Source organism: Symphalangus syndactylus, chromosome 20, assembly GCF_028878055.3.
Source record: "Symphalangus syndactylus isolate Jambi chromosome 20, NHGRI_mSymSyn1-v2.1_pri, whole genome shotgun sequence".
Classification (NCBI taxonomy): domain Eukaryota; kingdom Metazoa; phylum Chordata; class Mammalia; order Primates; family Hylobatidae; genus Symphalangus; species Symphalangus syndactylus.
In genome coordinates, this window is record NC_072442.2 from 17,333,410 (window position 1) to 17,358,001 (window position 24,592).

Consider the following 24,592-nt stretch of genomic DNA (forward strand, 5'->3'; position numbering starts at 1 on the left):
TGAGGACTTTGCCAAGGCCAGTGTCCAGAATGGTATTTCCTAGGTTTTCTTCTAGGATTTTTATAGTTTAGGGAGTCCTTTCCCCATTGCTTGTCATTGTCGACTTCGTTGAAGATTAGGTGGTTGTAGATATATGCAGCTTTATTTCTGGGTTCTCTTTTCTGTTCCATTGGTCTCTGTGTCTGTTTTTGTGCTGGCACCATGCTGTTTTGGTTACTGTAGCCTTATAGTATAGTTTGAAGTCAGGTAATATGATGCCTCAGCTTTGTTCTTTTTGCCCGGGATTGCTTTGGTTATTCAGGCTCTTTTTTGTTCTATATGAGTTTTAGAGTAGTTGTTTTTCTAATTTTATGAAAAGTGACATTGGTAGTTTGATAGGAATAGTATTAAATCTATAGATTGCTTTGGGTAGTTTGATCATTTTAACAATATTTATTCTTCCAATCCATGAGCATAGAATGTTTTTCCATTTGTTTGTATCATCTCTGCTTGCTTTCGGCATTGTCTTGTAGTTCTCCTTATATCTTTAACCTCATTGGTTAGATGTATTTCTAGGTATTTTGTGTGTGCGTGTGCCTATTGCAAATGGGATTACATTTTTTATTTAGCTCTCAGTTTGTATGTTATTCGTATATAGAAATGTTACTGATTTTTCTACCTTGATTTTTTTTTATCCTGAAACTTACTGGAATTGTTTATTAGTTCTAGAAGCCTTTTGATGGAGTCTTTTGGGTCTTCCAGGTATATAATCATATTGCCAGTGAAGAGAGATAATTTGGCTTTTTCCTTTTTTCCTATTTGAATGCCTTTTATTTCCTTCTCTTGCCCGATTGCTCTGGCAAACAGTAGCTTCTTAAGAGAGTCTTTGTGTTAGGTGTATATTTTGATGCAGTGTTTCTGCATAAGCAAAAGATACTTTTGTTATTTTAGTACGTTTGATGTATACCATTTAGTTACTTAGAATTTTTCAGTGTGGAAAATAACTTCTCCAATTTTATTTTATTATTTTTTTTCTTCATTTAAACACATGTTTAATGAATTCAAAGGAAGTCTCCTTTATGTGATAGCAATAATATAAGAAGGACATGGCTATTAGAAAATTGTGGTCGCTAATTTCAGGAACACTATTATTTAAAAGTCCCGTGCCTTCTAGATTCCTCAAGGATCTAGACCTAGAAATACCATTTGACCCAGCCATCCCATTACTGGATATATACCCAAAGGATTATAAATCATGCTGTTATAAAGACACATGCACACGTATGTTTATTGCAGCACTATTTACAATAGCAAATACTTGGAACCAACCCAAATGTCCATCCAGTCTATCAATGATAGACTGGATTAAGAAAATGTGGCACATATACACCATGGAATACTATGCAGCCATAAAAAATGATGAGTTCATGTCCTTTGTAGGGACATAGATGAACATGGAAACCATCATTCTCAGCAAACTGCTGCAAGGACAAAAAACCAAACACTTCATGTTCTCACTCATAGGTGGGAATTGAACAGTGAGAACACTTGGACACAGGAAGGGGAACATCACACACCAGGGCCTGTCATGGGGTTGGGGGAGGGGGGAGGAATTGCATTAGGAGATATACCTAATATAAATGACGAGTTAATGGGTGCAGCACACTAACATGGCGTGTGTATACATATGTAACAAACCTGCATGTTGTGCACATGTACCCTAGAACTTAAAGTATAATAATAAAAAAAAAGAAAAAAGTCCAGTGCCAACTTATGTCCAATACAAAGTAATTTCAAGAATGGGCAGATTCCTTCACCTGCTTCCAGTTTTTTAAATAAAGTAACAAAAAACAGCAGGCAACTGATGATGTAGAACAGAAGATGTAAGTGCTTCCAAAATAATTTAAGTTAATGAGACTCAGTTTATAGGCATAAATATAGGTGATATGAGGAGTCATTCAGGGAACCAATGAAGTCTGAAGTAATGGAAAGAGTAGGAGAATACATAGTTACAAGACAGCAAATAGAATAGTGACTGCATCAAATGGAGATGGAGAAAGCCACACATAATCATGAAGTGTCTGCTTAGAGACATTCTTCAATTTCACATGTACCTTGAGAATGTTTTCTTTATCTTGCCCATCTTTATTTCTTTCTTGGTATTAAGCACAGTGCCCTATATCTAGGAGACCCTCAAATATATATATATTTTGCCTAAGTGAATTTTAGGAAGCTTGCTATAGAAGTAGTTATACTCGTCCTTTAGTTTTTAGTATCACTTTTTTATGATTGAGAATATCTCTTAATCTGAGGAATCATATGTACTGTACCTGGGTATTTACATTTTCATAGCCAGTTGGGTACAAAACCTTAGGACATCCCTCCATTTGGAGAGGAATGGGATGTGCAGGTTGCTCTCCATCTCCCTGGCACATGCTTTATTGAGCACCCATGTAGTTTAGACTTTGTCAAGTTGCTTATATTCACAACTAATACTACCTATTAAATTATTCTTGGGAAAATTCACTAAGATTTTCTTTCAATGTATAACTTTTCTTTTTTTTTTCTTTTTTTTTTTTTTTTTTTTTTTGAGATGGAGTCTTGCTCTGTCGCCAGACTGGAGTGCAGTGGCGTGATCTCAGCTCACTGCAACCTCCATCTCCCAGGTTCAAGCGATTCTCCTGCCTCAGCCTCCCTAGTAGCTGGGACTACAGGTGCTACACGCCCAGCTGATTTTTGTATTTTTAGTAGAGATGGGGTTTCACCATTTTGGCCAGGATGGTCCCGATCTCTTGACCTCGTGATCCGCCCGCCTCAGTCCCCCAAAGTGCTGGGATTACAGATGTGCACCACCGTGGCCAGCCAGCTTTTCATTTTTATAAATTCATAGTGCCTTTTCTAAGAAGAGAGGAATTGCTATGGAAAGTGTCAATCCAAGTCAAAATAAAAATACAGAGATGAATCTCTATGCAAAATGTTTTATTTGAGAATGTACATAAAACAGAATTGCAATCTGGGGCCACATACACAGTTTGGGGTGGTTTTGTTATGTCTGAAGAACAAAGAAAAGCTTGGGAAATTAGAGAAATGCAACATATTGTTTTAGAAGAAAGCTCATTGGCGCTAGAGTGACAATGGTGGGGTCATGCCAGTTCGTTTCAGCAGTTACTAGTTACAACTGATCTTAGGGTTATAGCAGCCAGTTCCAGCAGCTGGGCTTTATGGCTAATTTTTGGAGCAAGTGCTATGTGCCCCAAGTGCTTTCCCCCACTGGCCCCTCAACTCCGATTTAGTTGGGTAAGACAAAAATGACCCAATTTGTATAATTAGCTCTCACCAAATAATCCCAGTTGTTCATATTTTATCCTTTAGTAATAAATACATTGCCCCAGCCCAAAATTTAACATACTCTCTCTTACTGCATTGATGACAGTCACTAAAATGCCATTTATTTAGGTATTCTAGTGTTTTGTTTTGTTGTGTTTTGAGAGATCATACCGTAATAATTCCAGATAAGTCATTTAAGCTCTTGGAAAGGGATAATGTTTATTGTGCCACTGATCTAGAAACTAAGGCAGTGTCTTGTGTAATAATGTGAGAGAGGGAGGAAACCAAAGTTTATTGTGTGTTACATGCTAAACAGTTCCCAGAATGTAGCTATTTATGGTTAGGATCTTGTTGGCTACTATGAGTAATAGCAAATGAGTAACATTATTCAAGAGCTGACTGCAGACCTTGAAGAATGTTTAATCCAATATATTATGATCACATTATACACATTATGTGAAAATATGACCTTTATGTAGAGAGAATCATAGACTATTGGAAGTGGAAAGAACCTTGTAGATCATGTCATTTAACTGCCTTGTGTTGTAGATGAAGAAAAGAGGTTAAGTGTTTGTCCAGAAGCTCCCATCATGCATCACTGTGGTGGGAAAAAATTCTTGTAAGAGTGAGCAAAAATTTCATCATTTCAATTGGTTAGGAATCCCTTATCTCTTGTTATATAGGCTTTCTATGGCCATTGTTTCCAAGACTGGATTTTAAGAATCAGAAAAATTAGTATTTTGCCAAGCAAGGACATATGAAAAAATTATAATTGACTATCAGTTACTACTTTGAATTTACTTTGAGAAAAGCAAAATAATTTTTTTTTTTTTTTTTTTTTTTTTTTGAGACAGAGTCTCACTCTGTCACCCAGGCTGCAGTGCAGTGGTGTGATCTTGGCTCACTGCAACCTCCACGTCCTGGGTTCAAGAAATTCTGCCACAGCCTCCCAAGTAGCTAGGACTACAGACACGCGCCACTATGCCCTGCTAATTTTTGTAATTTTAGTAGAGATAGGGTTTCCTTATGTTGGCCAGGCTGGTCTTGAACTCCTGGGCTCAAGTGATCCACCCGCCTTGGCCTCCCAAAGTGCCTGGATTACAGACGTGAGCCATTACGCCCAGCTGAGAAAAGCAAAATAATCTTAATAGCTAAATAGGAGGAAAGACTTAATTTCAAAATTGACTGTTTATAAAATAGAATACAGTTAATTCACAATATTAATATTTTCCTCTCATTATTACAAACTGGCAAAAGCATCATCTTGGATTGGCAGAAGTCCATGGAGTGGTATGTGGAAACCAGTTTCCTAAGCTGCAGTTATTAGGTGGAGGTGAAGCGCAGTGTCACCATCCTGAAGTGGTACTGCAGTGACTTTATTTCAACGTTTGTCTAATGTAAATAAGGGGTATGTTATTAAATAATTAGAAGTAGAAGCATATTGTTTGGGATAATTGGTATGGGACTCTTCTTTTCATCATGAAAAATCCCAGAGCCCTTGTATATGATACCTGATGTTTTCAATTTTGACTGATTTTTGTCAGTTGTGTTTGCAAGGTCTGACCGATATTATCTCCATAGGCAGCAAAGTAGATTTATGCCGTTTTCCCAGTCTTTGCTGCTTGTAGACATGGGCTCTTCCAGCAGTTCCTTGGCACCAAATCCAGACACCAAGTCTTTCATTTGCCCATCTCTCTGGCATTTTTCAGGCTTTCTGTGGGTATCTGGGTTTTCTTCTAGCTGTCTGCCATGGCTCTGTGGCTGTCTTTACTGTTCAAAGAAAGAGCTTTACATCTTTGGTATACCATTTATGCTGACAGCTACCACACTGGCATAGAGACCTTTTTAATGGGATGGGTTAGCATACTAGGTGATCCAATAACATAGGTGATCTGTGGGGCTCTGGGCTTTAGTATTAACTTAGAACCACGGAGACCTCAGTGCATGCTAGATATGATCTCTGTTTATCTGATTATGGATGTAGGAAATCTTAGGGAAATAAGATGACTTTACTGTTACTTCTATTTAATTACTCTTTCTCATGTGGCTTAGGGATGTTTTTTATAATATGTCTTAAAATGTTAACATTGTCTTTGATAAACAGGAGTCACTAGTATAAATGCTAATTGTGTACATTTTTCATGACCCCAGTTCACTTAATTACTTAAAGCAAATTTTTAGTTTTTGTGTGGTGGTAAGGCAAAGGGCCGGGAACATTACACACCTGACTGACACTTAATACAATTTTAAAACACATGCTGAACAAATCTCAGTGGGAGGTTAAAAGTAGTCTGTCAGTGTCAAGGAATACACATATTATATTGTAAAATTGTAACCATGGGCTAGTTGTTTATACATTTATTTTAAACTATAATATTTAAACTATGGACACATCTAAAGACTGTGTGAGATTATATTTCAGACTTTGTATATTTTCTTGTGATATTGAAATTGGTACAGATCTCAAATGGTTTACCAAAATGGTTATTTGCAGATGACCAAACCAAAGGAATGCTGGTTTAATTTCTTACAGAATTGCCTTACTTGCTGTTTGATATACGTATTCCTGAAAATCTGGGCTGTTAGGGCGCTTGCTGGAAACAGATAGCATACTCAAATTGGGTGATTCTAAGAGAGTTTAAATAAAATAACACATGTGGGAGCTGAGACTCATTATCCTTCCTCCCTTCCCCTCCCCTTCTCTTCCCTCCTACCCTCCCCCTCCCCTTCCTTTCTTCCTCCCTCTCTTTCTGAGACAGGATCTCACTCTGTAACCCAGACTGAAGGCAATGGCTTGATCCTAGCTCACTGTAGCCTCAAACTCATGGAATCAAACAGTCCTCACACCTCAACCTTCTTAATAGCTAGGACTACAGGCGTGAGCCACCATGCCTGGTTTATTATCATTTCTAAGCAAGAGGAGATAACCCTTAGTAAATCCTGCAGAGAAAGCGACATGAAGAGGGTTAGCAACAGGAACTGTGGCCTCTGGTGGATGGATTTAGCCTATCTTCAGTAACCTGACAGTGGGACATCTTTTTTTCTTTTCTCTTTTCTTTTCTTTTCTTTTCTTTCTTTTCTTTTTCTGAGGCAGAGTCTCGCTCTGTTGCCCAGGCTGGAGTGCAGTGGCACGATCTTGGCTCACTGCAAGCTCTGCCTCCCAGGTTCATGCCATTCTTCTGCCTCAGCCTCCCGAGTAGCTGGGACTACAGGCACCCGCCACCACGCCCGGCTAATTTTTTGTATTTTTAGTAGCCAGGATGGTCTTGATCTCCTGACCTTGTGATCTGCTTCGTCTTCCCAAAGTGCTGGGATTACAGGCGTGAGCCACCGCGCCCAGCCGCCGGCGGGGCATCTTATTTCTCCAGAGGCTTTCTATGGGGTCAACCCAGTCAGAAACTAGGGGCTGGATTCTGAAGGTCCAGAGAGCCCACTGATGCAATTCATAGGATATGGGTCAGTCTCCCAAGAAAAGGAACAAGATATAGAGAATGCAGTGTGTATTTGGAGGGCAGTACACTTCATTCTGCAAAATTTCACACTAAAATGGATAGAAATAGACTTGGTGAAAATGTATGCAACATTGTTTTCAGAACAATAATTTAAATACAAAATTAGAACATTTAAAAGTTGTTTTAATGCTAATTAAAAAAATTTAAAAAGTGAAAGATTTTACCTAAAAAAGACAAAGATGCCCTGATGGAATGGGGGTATAAGAAAGAGTTGAGACTGTTAAGTTATGGAGAAAAGAACAAAATGGACAAAGACCAGGGAGTAACACTCTTTAAGCACTTTCAAGCCAGAGGACATGGTTAAACTGAGCCATGAAAAACATGATTTCTCCTGGTTTTCTACATTCAGTTGATCTAATGTACTTTGTATTCAGTTGCTGTTAAATTATAGTACAAAAAAGTAAAATGGCATGAATTTTATTTATTAATAAAACTCTCTTTTTTTTTTTGAGACAGAGTTTTGTTCTTGTCGCCCAGGCTGGAGGGCAGTGGCGCGATCTCGGCTCACTGCAACCTCCGCCTCCCGGGTTCAAGTGATTCTCCTGCCTCAGCCTCCCAAGTAGCTGGGATTACAGGTGCTTGCCACTATGCCTGGCTAATATTTGTATTTTTAGTAGGATGGGGTTTCACCATGTTGGCCAGGATGGTCTTGAACTCCTGACCTCAGGTGATCCACCTGCCTCAGCCTTCCAAAGCACTGGGATTACAGGCATGCGCCACTGCACCTGGCCATAATACAGCTTCTTTGATGTACTGACATTATTTCTCATTGAGAATCATAATTGTAGCAGGAAAGACTGCAGTGTGTGAGGTCATACATACATACATGCATTTAATTATTGTATAATTGAAATTCAATGAACTATACATATTTAAAGTGTATAATTTTATGTGCTTTATGTGTATATACCTTTGAAACTCTTTCTACAAACAAGACAATGAACATCTTATTCCCCAAAGTTTCCTCATGTCTCTTTGTGATTCTTCCTTCGGCCCCTCCCAGCTCTTTTCTTCAAGATAACCAATGTTCTACTGTCTGTTACTATAGATTAGTTTGCGTTTTCTAAAGTTTTATATAAGTGGAATCATATAGTATGTACTCTTTTTTTGTCTAGCTTTGGTTACTCAGTGTATTTATTTTGAGATTCAGCCATGATATTACATGTATCAATAGTTGTTTTTTGTTTTTTGTTTTTTTTTGTGACAGAGTCTCCCTCTGTCACCCAGGCTGGAGTACTGTGGTGCGATCTCGGCTCACTGCAACCTCTGCCTCCTGGGCCCAAACGATCCTCCCACTGAGGAGCTGGGACTATAGGTGCGCCCCACTGTGCCTCGCTAATTTTTGTGTTTTTTTGTAGAAACAGGGTTTCACTATGTTGCCCAGGCTGGTCTTGAACTCCTGAGCTCATGTGATCCACCTGCTTTGGCCTGCCAAAGTAGTACATTCATTTTTATTGTGAAATATTATTATATTGGATTAGTTTACTAGAGTATGATTATGCTCTCACCTGTTGATGGATATTTTGGTTGTTTTTAAGTTTTGGCCTTTACAAATAATTCTGCTATGAACATTGTATTCAAGTCTGTATAGACATACATACTTCCTTTTCTCTTGAGCAGATACCTACAAGTAGAATGGTTAGATCACATGTTAGATGCATGCTTTTCAAAGTGGTTGTACAATTTTACATCTACAAGTAGTGTATGAAATTTCCAGTTTTTCTGCCGCTTGAGACACACTTGACGTTGTCAGTCTATTTTATTAAGTCTTTTTGATTTTAGCCATTTTAATAAATATGCAGTGGTTTGTCATTATGGCATTAATTTGGATTTTTACAAGTTGTTCTTCATTTTCAATCCTTAATTCAGTTACCTCTTCATTCATATCTCCCTGTTATTTGGCCATTTTGAGTTTGTGAATTTCTCATTTATAATATTGTTTACCTGTAATTGCTGCAGACTTACCTCACGTAAGCTCTTAAAAGCTATACCTGTACTACTTTACATACACTTTTTTTTTGGCATAACGGTTTTTGCACAAAACACAGTTTTAAATAAATATAAGTTAAGAAGTAATATTTCTATGTATAATTTCAGGCAGAGACACTATTGCCAGTTTAGTCAAAACAACAGTCTCTAGTCAAAGAATATTGTATCAAACTACTTTGAAATGTACAGTTTCCAATTATTGCAGAAGTCCGTTTAAAGGAATTGCACTTCCAGGTCAGACCTATCAATGTTCTTGTGGTGTCCCCTCTCACTTGAATCTGAGCTTCTTTGTGAGACTCGCTTTAACCAATAACATGTCAGTAGACATACCAGAAATGCAAGCTTGATAAATGTTTTTATATTGGGATTTACTCTATGAAACCACCATAGTCATTATCATATGAGGGTGAAATACCACATGGAGAAAGAGACCCAACCATCCTTACTCTCTCAACTTGCAGCCAACTCAGAAGTAGAAAATAGCTATATGAATGAGCCCAGGAGAGAATAACAGAAGAACAACCCATCTAATTCACAAAATCTGAGAAATAAAGTGATTATTCACTTGAGCCAGTATGGATTCTTTTTTTTTTTTTAATTTTTAATTTATTTTTGCACACAAAACAATAAACATTTTCTAAAAGTACATACAAACAAAAAGATGCATATCAAACATATTAGGAAGGTTGCACATGGGAAGACGGGGAATAGAAGTGGGGGGTGGGAATTAAAGAAAATAAATGAGAGAGGGACTTTGTATGGATCAATGATAATAACTCAATCCTCTATTTGACAAAGAAGGAGGAGAAGGAAGAGGAAGAAAAAGAAAGTGGGATAAAGGATCAGAAAGGGAGGAAAATAGAAAAAATTAGAGTAAGACTCCAGGGTAGACCTGTTTTGTTGTCGCTTGGTTGGTTGGTTGGTTTGTCAGTTGCATTTTTCATATGTTTTGCCATGTTGGCCAGGCTGGTCTCGAACTCCTAGCCTCAAGTGATCAACCCGCCTCGGCCTCCCAGAGTACCGGGACTACAGGCGTGAGCCACCACGTCCAGCCGCCACATTGCTTCTGGCCTCTGTGGTAGACCTCCCAGATGAGGCGGCCGGGTAGAGGCGCTCCCCACATCCCAGACGGGGCGGCCAGGCAGAGGTGCTCCTCACATCCCAGAAGGGGCGGCCGGGCAGAAGCGCTCCTCACTTCCCAGACGGGGCAGCCGGGCAGAGGCGCTCCTCACTTCCCAGACGGGGCGGCCGCGCAGAGGCGCTCCTCACTTCCCAGACGGGGCGGCCGGGCAGAGGCGCTCCTCACATCCCAGAAGGGGCGGCCGGGCAGAGGCGCTCCTCACTTCCCAGACGGGGCGGCCGGGCAGAGGCGCTCCTCACATCCCCGAAGGGGCGGCCGGGCAGAGGCGCTCCTCACATCCCAGAAGGGGCGGCCTGGCAGAGGCGCTCCTCACTTCCCAGACGGGGCGGCCGGGCAGAGGCGCTCCTCACTTCCCAGACGGGGAGGCCGGGCAGAGGCGCTTCTCACTTCTTCCCAGACGGGGCGGCCGGGCAGAGGCGCTCCTCACTTCCCAGACGGGGCGGCCGGGCAGAGGCGCTCCTCACTTCCCAGACGGGGAGGCCGGGCAGAGGCGCTTCTCACTTCTTCCCAGACGGGGCGGCCGGGCAGAGGCGCTCCTCACTTCCCAGACGGGGCGGCCGGGCAGAGGCGCTCCTCACTTCCCAGACGGGGAGGCCGGGCAGAGGCGCTTCTCACTTCTTCCCAGACGGGGCGGCCGGGCAGAGGCGCTCCTCACTTCCCAGACGGGGCGGCCGGGCAGAGGCGCTCCTCACTTCCCAGACGGGGCAGCCGGGCAGAGGCGCTTCTCACTTCTTCCCAGACGGGGGGCCGGGCAGAGGCGCTCCTCACTTCTTCCCAGACGGGGCGGCCGGGCAGAGGCGCTCCTCACTTCCCAGACGGGGCGGCCGGGCAGAGGCGCTCCTCACTTCCCAGACGGGGGAGCCAGTATGGTTTCTAGTGGTTTGTCATACAGCAATAGATACATGAACCATGGTAACCACATTTGTATTAAAACAAAAAGTTTTGCTTTGTTTATATATGCCTAGTTAGCGGGTAGATGTGGTAGTACTGTCACAACTCTTTAATCTGTAGTTTGCCATGTTTCCCTGTGTTTTGGAGCACCCTTGATTTTAGTTTTTATTTAGTCCTAAGTTGTTGTTTGATTTTACAGCAAGGGAATCATGAGTCCCAGAAAGGTTGAAAAAAGGGTGAGGGGAATGGTGCAGATACAAGGGAAGCAAAGGGGAAAAAACTTTAATCATTTTTCAAAAGATGGCTTTATAGAGAGGATTGAGGCCCGGCAAAGTGGCTCATGCCTGTAATCCCAAGATTCTGGGAGGCTGAGGTAGGAATATCACTTGAGCCCAGGAGTTCAAGGCTGTGGTGAGTTGTGATTGTACCACTGCGATCTAGCCTGGGTAACAGAGTGAGACTCTGTCTCTTACAAACAAAACAAAACAAAACGGAGAGAGAAAGGGAGAGAATTGAAAATGGATGTAGAATAAGAGAAGTTAATTCTCTTTAGAGTTAGGTCAGTCACTGAACTGGTCTTATGTTCTAGGAAGTTTCGTCATCTCCAAAAATAGTCATGGTGTTTGAGAAATGTAAATTGTATGTAATACGCTACACGGAGAATGAAAGCCAATGGTACGTTAATATTGTCAAATTGTGAGAGAAGGCAGTCTTCCATCTTGTGCTTTTTTTCACACAGAGATTCTTCTTTTATGACTATGCCAGCTTTTTGTTTGTTTTAATTTTAGTGCCATGGTGTTGAGGAAAAGAAAATTCTCATTAAGCATGTCTGATTCTGATATTGAATGTCCCCCTGGAAGTGGATCACCTGACTACTACCTTACAAAATATGACTCCCTGGCATTCTTTCTTATCAACAGCCCCTTACAATCAAGTCACTTCTCACTTTGACTAGTATAATAAACTTTCATTATGTGTTAGTATTCAATTCATTTTTCTTTCTCTTGCGTAAATATGAGTTTGTATATAATTCATTACAGTTTTTCCCGTTAAAAGTAATGGAAATGATTTTCCATTTAATGCCTTTTCTTTTAGTGGCAGAGTTTTCAGGAAGAAATTCCAGTCACTAAGTAGGCATACATGTATTTATAATTATGTTGTGCTGTTGTTTTTAGTCTTCTGTTTTGTGGGATTTGGGGAAGATATTTTTATTATCTTTTATGATTATGATTTTCTGATGAGACCCTTACCCTCAGGTCCTTTCTTCTTTCTTGCTTTTATCACAAAATTCCCAAGGGACACATCTCATTTCTGATGCTTTCCTTCTCTGATTCTTTCCCTTTGACTGGTATCTCTTGTCCAGCACATGTTCTCGTCTCCTTCCTTGTGATTCCCTAGTAGCCCAGGCTTTGATCCAACAGGTCTTAAGCCTGTTTTCAGCATTTCCCTGCTCAGGGTGAGACTCCCTGCTTCTCAGAGTGAATCCTACATGACTTTTTTCTGTGTTCTGTCACCAGTAGATCCATTCCATTCTTCTGTTTTGCAAGCAATTCTTGCTCAGCTCTGGTGCCAGCTCAGGAGCCATCTTGGCCAATTTTGAATATTTATAATCCCCCTACATAATTGTTATTTAAAGTTGGTGGTGTTTCTGTTTTCTAGTTATGCTGTGTTGTGATTTAGGGGTGATTTCATTTGTTTCCCTTGCCGATGTGTTGTTTTTTGGAAGATATTTGGAGTTAGGTGGTCATGTACACATGCACAAACACATTTGTAAAAATACGTGGGTTGGGCCGGGCACAGTGGCTCTTGCCCATAATCCCAACACTTTGGGAGACCAAGGCAGGAGGATCACTTGAGCCCAGGAGTTCGAAACCATCCTAGGCAACATGGTGAAACCCTGTCTCTACAAAAAATAGAAAAATGAGCTGGATGTGGTGGCGTGCATCTGTAGTCCTAGCTACCTGGGAGGCTGAGGTGGGAGGATTGCTGGAGCCCAGGAGGTAGAGGTTGCAGTGAGCTGAGATCACGCCACTGCACTGCAGCCTGGATGACAGACTGAGACCCTGTCTCAAAAAAAAAAACAAAATTAGGTTGTGTTGCACTTATGTGCACCTTGCTTGCTTTTCTCTTCTAATGTATTATAGTGTGGTTTTATGTAATGATGAATATTGATCCTACCTTATGCACATTATTTCATTATATACATATCTTAGTAATATACATTTTGAAAATATAGATAATAGATTAAAAGAGCTTAGAGCTTAACATAGGCCACCTTATGCTTTCACCACATCTCCGAATCTCATGTGTGGCTTTATAAGATTTTGTGTCAGAGTATGCTGGTGTCCTAGTTTGTTCCTTGCACTATAACAAAATACCAAACTGGATAATTTATAAATAATAATTATTTATAATAATTTATAAATAACAGTTCTGGGTGCTGGAAAGTCTGTGATCAAGGCAGTGGCAGGTTTGGTGTCTGGTGAAGAAGGCTCAGTCTTTGCTTCCAAGGCTGCTCCTTGAACTCCATGTCCTCACATGGTGGAAGGGCAAAAAAGGTCCTAGGGTGTTCTCTGCAGCCTCTTTTGTAGGGTTGCTAATCCGATTCATGAGACTGGGAAAGCTCTGCCTAAAGGCCCCACTTCTTAATACTATCTCTGGGGATTCAGTTTTTTTTTTTTTTTTTTTTTTTGAGATGAAGTCTCCCACTGTCAGACTGGAGTGCAGTGGTGTGACCTCAGCTCACTGCAGCCTCCGCCTCCCAGGTTCAAGCAATTCTCCTGCCTCAGCCTCCCAAGTAGCTGGGATTACAGGAGCCCGCCACCACCCCTGTCTAATTTTTTTTTGTGTTTTTAGTAGAAACAGGGTTTCATTTTGTTGGCCAGGCTGGTCTCAAACTCCTGACCATGTGATCCTCCTTCCTTGGCCTCCCAAAGTGTTGAGATTACAGGCGTGAGCCACCACGTCTGGCTAGTTTTATTTTTGATTGACTAATTAATTAATTAATTAATTTTGAGACAGAGTCTCACTCTGTTGCCCAGGCTGGAGTGCAGCGGTGTAATCTCGGCATACTGCAGCCTTCACCTCCTGGTTTCAAGCAATTCTCGAGCCTCAGCCTCCTGAGTAGCTGGGGTTACGTGAGTGCACCACCACATGCAGCTAATTTTTTGTATTTTTAGTAGGGATGGAGTTTTGCCATGTTGCCTCAAACTCCTGGGCTCAAGTGATTCTCTCACGTCGGCCTCTGAAAGTGCTGGGATTATAGGCATGAGCCACCATGGCTGGTCCAATTCAAAAATTTAGCATATGAATTTTGGGGGACACATTCAGACCATTGCAGCTGGTAAGGTAAAAAAGAAGAAAGTATTTGTGAAAGGTTTGCTTCTATACTGTCTGATTCTAAACTTAAGAATAAAAATTGGCCACATATTTATTAAACTGGGATTATCTCCCTAACCATTTTACTACCATATGTTTCATGTAGCAGTGTTGCAAAAAGGTATGTTTTCCATGAGCTACATCTAATTCTTGTCTTTCTTCTCATCTCTCCTGAGCTATTTGCCTGGAAATTTAACAGGAGTACTTAGAAATGTGACATAAAGAAAGATCACCAGAAGATAGTAGTCTACAATGTATATCTGAAGAAAGAAGCCCACAAAACAAATACTGGCATAATGATATTGTGGATGATATTAGGCCTTCAGTGGCAGCTTTTGTAATTTAACAGGAACTCTACTTGTAGTGATATTTCTGTTTAATGGATACAAATTTGATTTTGTATTTGATAATTTTTTTCATATGTAAGTTTAACCTAAGGTTTATACTCCATAATATTTATTAATATTCCTGAATCCATGGATGAAAATATAGAATAATGGAACTAATAAGGGTTTTGGAGTCACACAGACCTAGCTGTGAGTTACTAGCTGTATAAACTAAATTACTCGACAGTTCTTAGGCTCACTTTCCTTATTTGTAAAGTAGTGCTTATATATAACTGCTGTGATTGGTTCTTGTGTGAATTCAATGAGGCACTGTTTTCAAGTATTGATTACTTCCTGATACATGTTAGGTGTGCCTCATACTATTTGGGTCCGGAAGGTATTAAGGATAGTTAGATATCACTCTTCACCAGGAATTTCTTTTCATTTATATTTATATACTTTCTTTGAGTGGGAGTTTTGCCTCTATGACTGTTCGAGAAATAGGGCTGTACCCAGCTTATCTGGTGCTTGTGCTACAGATTTGCCAGTCTTCATGGCCTAACCGAGTACTGCATCTAGAGGTCTTTACTTTCATTGGAAAGTGGTAATGTGTTCATATTCCCAATAGAGGCTCATATAGTATAAAGCTACGTGTGTGTGTGTTTTTGTATGTGTCTTTATTGAGGTATATGGAAATATGATGAACAGCATATATTTAAAGTGTACAGTTTGATAAATTTTGACATCTGTATATGTCCATGAAACCATCACACTGCAATCAAGATAACGAGCATATCCATCACCCACAATAGTTTTCTCATGTTTCTTTGTAATGCAGCCTTCCTGTTCCTCCCTCTGTAGAAGAAGTGTGTTTCTATGTAATAAGTCTTCCCGAGTAGCAGTGCCATCTTCACTTTGTAATGAGGTTTTTTTGGGAAATACTTTGCTGTCACATAGTTCAAAGTGACTTTAGTATACAGTTAAAAATACAAAGGTAAAAGTATTGAGTTCAAAGTTGTTTTTTCTCCTACTCTACAACTTAACCAAAAAGTAAAGCTTTCCATCTAGAACCAGTTCATAAAACAACTAAAAGGCTTGCAGTTTCTCTGTGTAATCATTTCAAAGCAATAGTTTTTTTTCAGCCACCAAGAAGGATGCAGTCTTGACATATAAATAGAAAACAGATTGAGTTTTTGGCTGATATTGCTATACTGGTTTAAATGTTGGTCCAGTCAACTTCAGGCTTAGATTACAAGATTTGCAAATTAGAGGAAAACCAAAAGGGAAAGAACATCTGCATAGATTCTGACTTTGTGGAATTCCACACAGGCATGCTTACTCTACTTCTGGTGGAACAGGCCATGTGCATAGTGAATAAGCCTGAAAAGAGATCACTGTTGTATTGTGATTATGTTAAAGACAAAAGTTGAAGTAGATAATTAGGCAATTCATTATGGAGAACCATGACAGTTTCTACGTCAAGTATTTTTAACCATTTTTTTGGGGGGAAAATCTTTTGTTGATACAGTGATGTGTTATTTTGCCAGAATAAAACCTTGCTAAATATCACTAATTATGTTACTTGATTTTCTGGTATCAAAAGTATTGGGATTTGAAAAAGGTGATTTGCTGTAACTAAGGTTTTTAAATTGGTTATAATCAAAGACTATATGGATATAATTTATTCTGTAAATAACAACACAGTCTCAGTGAGATGTAAGGAATCCTTGTCTGCTACCGGGCTGATCATACATTGTGTATTTGATTTTAAGATGTTTTCTAAAGATCACCTCTCCTGCCATTTAGATAGGAATCTTAAGAACTGCTTTATTTGATTTTTTTTCCCTTTTATTCTGAGAAGGGGCTTCCTTATGTTCTTTCAAGACATGTTTATGGGTATCTATTATGTGTCAGCTACTGTTAAATAATCCAGGACATCGTTTCTTAACTGATAGGAAAAAGGTAGAGATGATTTTGATCCCTAGGGGACATTTGGCAGTGTCTGGGGGACATTTTTTGGTTGCTACATCATGGAGTAGAAGGTGCTGTTGGTATCTAGTGTGTAGAGTCAAAAAACCTGCTATACTGTGCATCCTATAATTTGCAGATCAGCCCTTAACAGCAAAGAATTATCTAGCCCATAATATCAATAGGGTCAAGTTTAAGAAACCCTGATCCAAGAAGATAAAAATCTGTATGTCTAGAACTGACATTGCTAGACATTTCTTGCTAGAGCTGACATTCTAGCAAGGAGACTGAAAGAGTAAAAAAATAAGTAAAATATATAATATGGTGATGTAGCATATAACAATAGCAGAGGGTCGGGTGCAGTGGCTCACACCTGTAATCCCAGCACTTTGGGAGGCTGAGGTGGGTGGATCATGAGGTCAGGAGTTCAAGACCAGCCTGGCCGACATGGTGAAACCCTGTCTCTACTAAAAATACAAAAAATTAGCTGCACATGATGGTGTGCGCCTGTAATCCCAGCTACTCGGGAGGCTGAGGCAGGAGAATCACTTGAACCCAGGAAGCAGAGGTTGCAGTGAGCCGAGATCATGCCACTGCACTCCAGCCTGGACAATAGAGCAAGACTATGTCTCAAAAAAAAAATAGTAGAGAAGGTAGTTAGATAAAGTTGGACAGGACAGTGGTGTTTGTAGTTGGTGGATATTTGGATTGTTTGCCGTTGGAGGTTTGATGAATAGTGTGGATATGAACATTTCTATATTGCTTTTGGTGTACATTTCTGTTTGGTATATATAACTAGGAGTGGACTTGCTGGGTCATAAATTGTTCTTACTATCTTCTTCTATCTTATTATCTTCTTATATCTTGTTAGATATTTCCAAGCAGTTTTTATTATTCCATGAACCTTTATTTATTGCCAGTATATGAAATGATATAATTAGAACAATGTAGTAAATGTGTGTCATTTCCTGTGTTGATGATATCAGGAGTCTTATGAGATTGCCTTAAATAATTGGGATTTGAAATTCTGGATGTGCTTTTTCTCCACTGATAGCTATTGTAAATATACTTTTGTCTCTTAATTTCTCTTCCTAGTATTCAAATGTTGAACACTTTTTAAAAATTTGTATTTATTTATTTATTTTGAGATGGAGTCTCACTCTGTCGCCCAGGCTGGAGTGCAATGGCGCGTTCTTAGCTCACTGCAACCTCTGCCTCCCAGGTTCAAGTGATTCTCCTGCCTCAGCCTCCTGAATAACTGGGATTACAGGTGAACGCCACCAGGCCCGGCTAATTTTTGTATGTTTAGTAGAGATGGGGTTTCACCATGTTGGCCAGGCTGGTCTTAAACTCCTGACCTCAGGTGATCCACCTGCCTCAGCCTCCCAAAGTGCTGAGATTACAGGCCTGAGCCACCATGCTGACCTATGTTATGTCTTTCTCATGTTAACTGATTTTATCCAAAACGATTGTTGTGACAAGTGGTTTTCTTTTCATTTATATAATTTTATTAACATCTTGTTTACCAAACACAATATACAAAGAAGGTTAAAACAGTTATTGTGAGAGGACTGTCATGTTAATTAGAGCCTCCCTATGTGCGTGTGGGTGTGGGTGGATGTGCTTTTGGAGAGACTAATGCAGAGCAAGGGACAGTATTTTGAGTGCCCCTTTGGTGGTTTTTTTTTTTTTTTAAATGACAAGCCCTCAAATATGTGGTATGTTTAAATCTTATCAGTTATTTAGATGTAGTCACATTTCTCTCTGTGGAAAATATAAAATACAATAATTTGTATATTGTAAAGTAACATCATTTTTAATTTTTTGATTAGTCTTTTTCACTTTCTTGAAAAATTCAGAAGAAAACATTCTGAATGCATCTGTTTGTCAGTTTTGTCCGTGCACCTTTCTCAGACAAGAAAATAAAATGTACGTTTATGATGATGAAAACAGCTGCAGTGCATACTTCTGAGAGTCATTTGTCAAATGAAGCAGTAATAGAGGAAAAATGATAATACACCGCTCCACTATTAAGTATAAAACTGCTGCAATTGGTGCCGTTTTAAATTATTAAACACTGTAAATGCCATAAAGTTAATTAGAAGAGGAACAAACTCTACAAAGATAAATGTGTTTTCAATATGATTTTAGGGGAGGGTACAGTAGAAACCAGTGAATAGAGAGGAAATTTATTTCTGGCAGGACTCTAGACATGGAACTGTGGCTGAACTTTTTACCCTAATTACCTCCCGCTAATGCCTGCAGCGGGCTGGAATCAAAGTGGTGCTTCGGGCCCTGGAAATTCTCTGATGTGGTAAACGTTTGTTGTGTGAGGAGGGTTTCTTAAGAAAAAGCAGAATATTGTGACAGGATTTAAAAAAAATTTCTCAGTTACCACCCACCTCACTTGTTGCCTACAAAAATAGAGTAATTGTTTGCATCTGCGTGTGCTTTTTTACCCCCCCTAAGAAATAACTGTTATAAATCAATGTGACATAGATCCAGTGAACTGAGGCTTGCCTGAGGTAGGATTTTTTTGTTTTTTAAAGTTTCTCCTTTAATTGAAAATTTAGATTCCAAATGTAAAGAGGTTATTTTTCATAATTGAGAAGAAACATTCTATGCATTTTTAAGGAGAATTTGGATCTTAAAGTGTGCTTTTCAAAATGAATTCTAATAACTTTTGTAGTATCAAACTGATAACTATTAAATTGCTTAATCCTGGAAAAAGTGGGAATTTCCAGTTTCCATTATTAGTTCTCCATCTGAGACTAGAACCTAAAAGACATTTCTCTAATCTTTGTGAAAGTTTATATCATTCCATTTATGTGTCACAAAAGGTTTGGCCATGTATGCATTTTTGAAATAAAAAGAATTAGTTCTCTAAAAGCACCTGCTTTTCAACTTCTGCCTTTAAAGGCAGTGTTTCTATACAATGTAAAATACAAGTACCATGACAAGTCATTTTATATAATCTGTTTTTAAAAAATAGAGACAGGGGTCTCACTGTATTGCCCAGGCTGGTCTCAAACTCCTGAGCTCAAGCGATCCTCCCACCTCAGACTGCCAAACAGCTGGGATTACAGGTGCGAGCCACTGTACCTGGCTCATTTTATATATTCTAAAAGAATCCAATTTTCAAATAGTCTGCCCTTGTGCATCTGTGCTGTCCTGGGTCTCCAGCTCCAGCCCTTATCTAATCTTCTTGAAATGCCTTTTAGATAATTCTTGAAAAGCACTAATAGCACTTTTTTTTTGTAATGCAAATAAAATCATGTTTTTATGTTGGTAAAAATTTATTTTGGCAGTCTTTTAGTTGGATGTCTTAAAGAAATAGTTTTAATTTTTAAAAGCAGAATGCTGTGAGTTTTCTTGATCCTGGGCAATAAGAATTTTAATGAAATCCCACATTTCTTTCAAGATGGTGTCAGAAACTCACAGCTTGCTGTGGTTACAAATTGCTTCATTATAACCTTAGTATTTTGCATTTTGCACACTTATACTTTTGCATTGCATCTGTGACCATTCATTCATATAGTAGTTTTGTGAATTGTGAATGAGGGCTATTTGTTTGAACTACCAAGTTTCAAAATTATGTTACAAACAATTTATTTTTATTTTGTTCAGTACATATGTTTGCAAAAACTTTAATCAGTGGTAAGGCACTTATATATTTTCACTTCACATATTTCAAAACTGTAATTATCGACATTTGATATAATAGACGTATTTCACAACATTTGGCTTTGTCATTTGACGCCGCTTCATTTTCTCCTCAATTCCAACTGCCTTTACAAGAAAAGCCAAATAAGAAAACATTTTGCTTCTCTGTCTACTATGAAAAGTAATCTGTCAAAACGTGAAACTACTTTTTAAAGCTGTATTTGTATCTGTAGGTATTTGGTGCAATTTAAGTTATATTTCACTGTAAAATAACTTTGCATATTATCATTAGAAGGATTTAAACCATCATGTGATATTTTTCTGATTCTAATAACAGGAAAGAGAAATTATACTGATGTGGCTTTATCACAAATTATGTAATATAATAACATTTATGTAAAATGAATGTAAATATTCTTACTAGTTTTCAAACAAAAACATTTTATGGTATGAGAAGAATAATTTTGTTGTACTTCAATAATATGTCAAATTTCTTAGAAGTATTAATTTGGAACAGGATATTTTATTGTCTTAAAGATAAGCAAAAGCTTAGATTTTCTGCTATAATTTTAAGAATTGACAAGGAAAATAATTGACTATAAATTTTTACACATATCCTTCTCTAAAATGTTTCTTCTTCTGTTTTGATATAACAGGTTATTCCTTGATTTTGAGAATTAGACTTTAAGCATAATCTATTAATTTTGGCTTTACTTCATTTCTCAGCGTGTCTCAAATGCTGTGATGAACTTTGGTTTCTTTGAAATGTTTAATAAAGTGGTTTCTATTGATTTCATATGTGTACGCAAACTAATGTACATTGGTAGATTGTCAAGTTTTAAGATGATACTAGAGTAATAAAACTGGGCATACTCTTTCACAATATAGTAGTATATTTGACCTCACTGTGCTTGCTTGGCAGAAGTTGGTATAATTAACATCTTTTTATGAGTTGAGCCAGACTTTAGTGTCCTCATTTCAAGTACCCCATGTTTTTTTGTTAGCTATGGTTATATATATCTGTTGATATGAAAAATGACTATTTTTTTGTTTATCATAACTGATAAGCAGTTTTAAGTTATATTGCTTTTAGGGAAATAAATCCCGGCAACATCTTGCATTTTGTTGTTGTTAGTGCTTCTACCATAACCAACTCATAAATTTTCCCTAGTATATTCTTTTAGGTTTCAAAAGTTCCTTATAATAGTATGACTCAAAACTAACTGTACATGATTTTTAGGGAACTTTATGATGTATTTCTTTATCACTAACTAAAATTTTAATGTTTAATTTTTAACGGGTCTGTTTTGCCTCTCTATTCTTCTGTATTCCTCTGCCAGCAGTTTCCGTGATTTTGTTATCTATCAGAAGGAAGCGATAAAATAGGAAAGTACAATAGAACCTTCTAATAGACTCATTAAATTCATATCTCTTCCAAAATTAAAAAATAATGAACAATTTATTTTTTTGCTATTAAAGCTATAAATACATTTTTCTTTTACATGGGGACTTACAATATGAGATTTTTAGTATCCTGAATTACTACTTCCAAACAGTATTATTATGGCTGATTATATTATCTACTACATGAATACCAAAGGCAGATTTGTTAGTTTTTCTTTGGTTATTTGGAAACCTGATGTTACTGAAGTCAAGGTTGAAACTTCAGTCTTCTTTTACTTCTCTTCTTCATCTATAAATGGATTTCCTAATCAACCAGTAAATGAATATCAACAACTTAAATATTACATATTTAGCAACCAAAATCTTTGCTATCGTTAGAAACATTTCCACTGGTAGTTTATTGCTGAATATTAAAGATTAAAGTGTTCCTTTTTTTAAATTTGAAGATTGAATCAAATGTTTAAAGAAAAGCTTTTCTTATCAGGCCATGGTTGCTGCAATAAAAGAAAGAAAGAGAAGCTTTCCTGTATAAAGTTTTACTTACATCATAGGGCTATTGTAAAGGTTAAATGAAATAGTACTTGTAAAGCCTTTATAACAATGGGTGATATTTATCAAATGTACAATATTCATATTCTCATGATGAAATTATAGATATTATACAACAGTAACAGATATTAGCCTTATTAGAAAAGCAAGATTCACAAAAGGTAGAATGTCAAATATTTTAAGATGTTTGTTTCAGAAATGGAATTTTCCCAAGTATGTCTCCTGAATTTCTCATTTAGTCTTTAATTGTTTAGACTTTTAAATGAATTTAAAAAAATGGATTCTCTAAAAAAATTTTATCCTCTGAGCTTTTTTGGGAGATTTTTAGAGGAGTTTTAGGGTCACAGCAAAATTGAGTGGAAGATACAGAAAGTTCCCACATATCTCCTGCCCGCATACATTTATAGCCTCTGCCATTATCAACAGTCCCCACTAGAGTGGTACATTTGTTATAGTTGATGAACCTACATTGACACATCATTATCACCCAGATTCCATACTTCACATTAAGGCTCACTCTTGGTGTTATACATTCTGTGGGGTTGGATAATTGTATCAGACAGAGTGATTAAATCTTTTAACAGATAGTTAACATTAATTCTCTTAATTCTTTTCTTAATTTTTAATTAATTCTTTTAACAAGTAGTACTAATGCTCAACATACAACAGTGAGCGAGACTTAATCTCTGCCCTCCGGAAGCTTATACAGTAGTTCTTTTTAGTGAAAGAGCTTATAAGTCTGAAAAATGTACAGATGGCATTAACTAGAGTGCTTAGTTCTGTTGTTTGCGTTCCTTCATTAATAATGTTTTAATATCTCCACATAGTAAAAAAAAAAAAACATGGAAAATATCCTGAAAGGTTTTGTAGGCAGTTATTTTCTTTATTAGAACACACTGTTGTTTGGTTTGAACTCTATTGTCATTGGCCTTGGAAATGTTGGAATTTTTCATTAATATGGATTATTAATATTATTTACAGATATCTCACATGTATATTGAATTGTGAGTTGTCATATGGTACTTTTAGATGGAGTCATCTCATTTGAGGCGAGCAGAAAAAGTAAAATGTTTCCTGTGTTAGTGTTTTAGTCATAATGACCTAAACATAGTTTTATACTACTTCATGTTAGATCAAGTTATATAGAAAAGTAATTAGAATATGTTTCACTTGCACCTCAGTAGATTAAAACCAGTTTAGAAGTTTTAAAATGTGCTAATTCTTTTTGACATTTGTTGATTTGTCTGTTTGGTGAAGGCAGATCCTGGATTTCAGTTTAGGGAAGATGATACTTAAAAGACTGACAAACTTGTACTTTGTGTTATCAGGAAATGGGACCTGATTATTTCTTGGAGGCTTGGAAGATTTTGCTGTATTGTCAAATGATTGCACTTTAACCTTATATCTAGTAGAAATTTTACTTTCCTTAGGTGAGATCAGAGTGGTTGAACTGTAGATTTGTATGTCAAAACTCATAGTAGTAGGTGTATATTCAATAAATAGATGTAATAAAAGATGGCAAACTAGCTGTCCTAAACATCCACAACCTTGTTTAAACCCTTTTATATTCAGCAGATTATCATAACTCCTGATTCACTAGAACTTTATTTATTTGGAATTTCCTGATTCTTTCAGTTAAGCTAAAAACTGATTATTTGGTAACATCAGTAAAATTGATAACCCTTTAATGAGACTAAGAGAAACAGGAGACACAAAGTACTGATAACAGGAATGAAAGAAGGGGCATCACTACAGATCTTATGATCAATAAAAGATAATAAGGTAATATTATACAACTTTTATGCCAATAAATTTGTTAACTTACATGAAATGGAAAACCTAACTAATTGGAAAGTTTTTGACAAGTGAAGAACAATCAGTAGAATAATTTTCCTGGGAGCAGTTTAAAACTGTAAGCAAATATTTCACAATACTTTTTTTTTTTTTTTGAGGTGGAGTTTCACTCTTGTTGCCCAAGCTGGTGTGCAGTAGTGCAATCTCGGCTCACTGCAACCTCGACCTCCTGGGTTCAAGTGATTCTCCTGCCTCGGCCTCCCAAGTAGCTGGGAACAGGTGTGTGCCACCATGCTTGGCTAATTTTTGTATTTTTAGTAGAGAAGGGGTTTCACCATGTTGGCCAGGCTGGTCTCGAACTCCTGACCTCAGGTGATCCACCCCCCCCTTGGCCTCCCAAAGTACTGGGATTACAGATGTGAGCCACCGTGCCTGGCCACACAATACTTTTTTAAAATTCAATTTTAAATTAAAATTTAACATTTAAATTAAAAAATTTTAAAGCTTATTTTTTCCATGAAGGAAGGCCATAAAACAGTGATACAAGAACTCAGGGAAGACATGGCGAGATAAACCCCACAAACTCATCACAGAATTGATGAATTGTAAGGCATGGAAGGGAGAATAGATAGAAAATGGAATTAAATGAGAGACTGAACAAAATGGGAAGA

The 24,592-nt window shown here is 38.0% G+C and overlaps 1 protein-coding gene across 10 annotated transcripts in view; it reads left to right on the forward strand.

Annotated features, from left to right (window-relative positions):
- The window catches only part of BCAS3 (BCAS3 microtubule associated cell migration factor), a 727,466-nt gene that overhangs the window by 146,764 nt on the left and 556,110 nt on the right, over positions 1–24,592 (forward strand). The window lies entirely within an intron of this gene.